At 40.6% G+C, this 4,192-nt stretch overlaps 1 non-coding gene across 1 annotated transcript; it reads right to left on the minus strand.

Moving 5' to 3' along the window:
- Positions 1 to 694: 694 nt before the first annotated feature.
- LOC130958965 (small nucleolar RNA R71) lies at positions 695 to 802 on the minus strand. Its single transcript, XR_009078063.1, has one exon. It is a non-coding gene; the product is annotated as a small nucleolar RNA R71 (small nucleolar RNA).
- Between the last annotated feature and the right edge of the window lie 3,390 nt (positions 803 to 4,192).

Raw genomic sequence — 4,192 nt, forward strand, 5'->3', positions numbered from 1 at the left:
TTCGAAAATTACTTCCCTTCTTCTCACATCCTTCTATTTTTGGACTAACTCTATTCCTTAATGCAAAATTCGAACTCCATCTTCTTTGATAAGTTCGAATTTTCTACTTCTGTCTTCCATTTTTCTTCCTCTGACACCTCAAGGAATCTCTATACTGTGACATAGAGGATTCCATATTTTCTTGTTCTCTTCTCTTTCATATGAGTAAGAACAAAGACAAAGGCATTCTTGTTGAAGCTGACCCTGAACCTGAGAGGACCTAACCAAATTCTTCAAAGAGGAAGAACCCATGGCAGCCGAAAACAACAACAATGCCAACAATGCAAGGAAGGTGCTGGGTGACTTTACTGCACCTACTCCCAATTTCTATGGGAGAAGCATCTCTATCCCTGCCATTGGAGCAAACAACTTTGAGCTTAAGCCTCAATTAGTTTCTCTAATGCAACAGAATTGCAAGTTCCATGGACTTCCAATGGAAGATCCTCAACAGTTTTTAGCTGAGTTCTTGCAAATCTGTGACACAGTCAAGACTAATGGGGTTGACCCTGAGGTCTACAGACTGATGCTATTCCCTTTTGCTGTAAGAGACAGAGCTAGGACATGGTTGGATTCTCAACCTAAAGAAAGCCTGGACTCTTGGGAAAAGCTAGTCAATGCCTTCTTGGCAAAGTTCTTTCCACCACAAAGATGGAGTAAGCTTAGAGTGGAAGTCCAAACCTTCAGACAGAAGGATGGAGAATCCCTCTATGAAGCTTGGGAAAGATACAAACAATTAATCAGAAGATGTCCTTCAGACATGCTTTCAGACATGCTTTCTGATTGGAGCATCATAGGTATTTTCTATGATGGTCTCTCTGAACTATCCAAGATGTCTTTGGATAGCTCTGCTGGAGGATCTCTTCATCTGAAGAAGACGCCTACTGAGGCTCAAGAACTGATTGAAATGGTTGCAAATAACCAATTCATGTACACTTCTGAAAGAAATCCTGTGAACAATGGGACTAGTCAGAAGAAAGGAGTTCTTGAAATTGACACTCTGAATGCCATTTTGGCTCAGAATAAAATATTGACTCAACAAGTCAATTTGATTTCTCAAAGTCTGTCTGGAATGCAAAATGCACCAAGCAGTACTAAGGATGCTTCATCTGAAGAAGAAGCCTATGATCCTGAGAACCCTTCAATGGGAAAGGTGAATTACCTAGGAGAATCCTATGGTAACACCTATAATTCTTCATGGAGAAATCACCCAAATTTCTCATGGAAGAATCAAGAGAGACCTCAACAAGGTTTCAATAATAATGGTGGAAGAAACAGGTTTAGCAATGGCAAGCCTTTTCCATCATCTTCTCAGCAACAGACAGAGAGTTCTAAGCAGAATACTTCTGACTTAGCAACCATGGTCTCTGATCTAATCAAAACCACTCAAAGTTTCATGACTGAAACTAGATCCTCCATTAGGAATTTGGAAGGACAAGTGGGTCAGCTGAGCAAGAAAATTACTGAACTTCCCCCAAGCACTCTCCCAAGTAACACTGAAGAAAATCCAAAAGGAGAGTGCAAAGCCATAAATATGGCCAAATTCTGGGAGGAAGAAGAGGCAGTGAATGCCACTGAGGAAGGCCTCACTGGACGTCCACTGGCCTCCAATGAGTTCCCCAATGAGGAACCTTGGGAATCTGAGGCTCAAACTGAGACCATAGAGATTCCCTTGGACTTACTTCTGCCATTCATGAGCTCTGATGAGTATTCTTCCTCTGAAGAGGATGAGTATGTCACTGAAGAGCAAGTTGCTAAATACCTTGGAGCAATCATGACTGTGATTGATGTTGATAGAGGAGAGTTGATCATTCAAGTGAATGAAGAATCCTTGGTGTTTAAGACCCAAGGACATCCCTCTATCATCATGGAGAGGAAGCATGAAGAGCTTCTCTCAAAACAGAGCCAAGTAGAGCCCCCACAGTCAAACTCTAAGTTTGGTGTTGGGAGGCCACAACCAAACTCTAAGTTTGGTGTTGGGAGGTTCCAACACGGTTTCTGAGTATTTCTGAGGCTCCATGAGAGTCCTCTGTCAAGCTAATGACATTAAAGAAGCGCTTGTTGGGAGGCAACCCAATGTTTTATAGTTAACTATTTTCTTTTGTTATTTTATCTTTTTTGTAGGTTGATGATCATAAGAAGTCACAAAAACAATGAAAAAAGCAAAAACAGAATGAAAAACAGGAAGAAAAACAGCACACCCTGGAGGAAGAAGCTGCTGGCGTTTAAACGCCAGTAAGCCTAGCAGTTGGGCGTTTAACGCCCAGTCTGGCACCATTCTGGGCGTTTAACGCCAGAAAGGGGCACCAGACTGGCGTTAAACGCCAGAAAAGGGCTACAACCTGGCGTTAAACGCCAGGAATGGGCACCAGCCCGGCGTTTAACGCCAGAAATGGCTCAAAACGTGGATTTTGATGCCATTTGGTGCAGGGATGACTTTTCCTTGACACCTCAGGATCTGTGGACCCCACAGGATCCCCACCAACCCCACCACTCTCTCTTTCTTCTTCACCCATTCACCAATCACCTCAATACCTCTTCACCATAAACCCTTCTTCACCCTTTCATCTTCACACAACCTCAACACCACTTCTCCCCCTCCTTGGCCGCACACAAAGCCATTTCCCTCTCCTCTATTTCTTCTTCTTCTACCCTCTTCTTTCTTCTTTTGCTCGAGGACGAGCAAACCTTTTAAGTTTGGTGTGGTAAAAGCATTGCTTTTTGTTTTTCCATAACCATTTATGGCATCCAAAGCCGGTTCAACTGAGAAGGCATGACCTCAAGCCCATCACTAAGAAGAAGATGGAGCAAACAAGAGACCCCTCTCATCAAGAAATCCCTGAGATACCTCAAGGGATGCACTTTCCTCCACAAGACTATTGGGAGCAACAAAGACAAGGAAGAGACATTGAGGAGCTCAAGCACTCCATAGGATCTTCAAAAAGAAGAAAGAACCGCCATCACTAAGGTAGACCCGTTCTTTAATCTCCTTGTTCTTTATTCTTCTGTTTTTCGAATTTTAGTGCTTTATGTTTATCCATGTTTGTGTCTTATGATCATTAGTGTCTTAGTGTCTATGCCTTAAAGCTATGAATATGAATCCATCACCTTTCTTAAATGAAAACTGTTTTTATCACAAAAGAACAAGAAGTATAGGATTTCAAATTCATCTTTAAAACTAGCTTAATTAGTTTGATGTGGTGACAATACTTGTTGTTTTCTGAATGTATGCTTAAACAGTGCATATGTCTTTTGAATTTGTGGTTCATGAATGTTAAAATTGTTGGCTCTTGAAAGAATGATGAAAAGGAGACATGTTACTGAGGATCTGAAAAATCATAAAAATGATTCTTGAAGCAAGAAAAAGCAGTGAATACAAAAAAAAAAAAAGAGAGAGAAAAAGAAGGAGAAAAACGAAAAAAAAGGGGAGAAAGAGAAAAAGAAAGAAAAAGAAAGAAATAAAGTTGTGATCCAAGGCAATAAGAGTGTGCTTAAGAACCCTGGACACCTCTAATTGGGGACTTTAGCAAAGCTGAGTCACAATCTGAAAAGGTTCACCCAATTATGTGTCTGTGGCATGTATGTATCCGGTGGTAATACTGGAAGACAGAGTGCTTTGGGCCACGGCCAAGACTCAATAAGTAGCTGTGTTCAAGAATCATCATACTTAACTAGGAGAATCAATAACACTATCCGGATTCTGAGTTCCTAAAGAAGCCAATCATTCTGAACCTCAGAGGATAGAGTGAGATGCCAAAACTGTTTGGAGGCAAAAAGCTACTAGTCCCGCTCATCTAATTTGGAGCTATGTTTCATTGATAATTTGGAGTCTATAGTATATTCTCTTCTTTTTATCTTATTTGATTTTCAGTTGCTTGGGGACAAGCAACAATTTAAGTTTGGTGTTGTGATGAGCGGATAATTTGTATACTTTTTGGCATTATTTTTAGTATGTTTTTAGTATGATCTAGTTAGTTTTTATTATATTTTTATTAGTTTTTAGTTAAAATTCACTTTTCTGGACTTTACTATGAGTTTGTGTGTTTTTCTGTGATTTCAGGTATTTTCTGGCTGAAATTGAGGGACCTGAGCAAAAATCTGATTCAGAGACTGAAAAGGACTGCAGATGCTGTTGGATTCTGACCTCCCTGCACTC

The sequence above is a fragment of the Arachis stenosperma genome, chromosome 10, assembly GCF_014773155.1.
Source record: "Arachis stenosperma cultivar V10309 chromosome 10, arast.V10309.gnm1.PFL2, whole genome shotgun sequence".
NCBI classification, from domain to species: domain Eukaryota; kingdom Viridiplantae; phylum Streptophyta; class Magnoliopsida; order Fabales; family Fabaceae; genus Arachis; species Arachis stenosperma.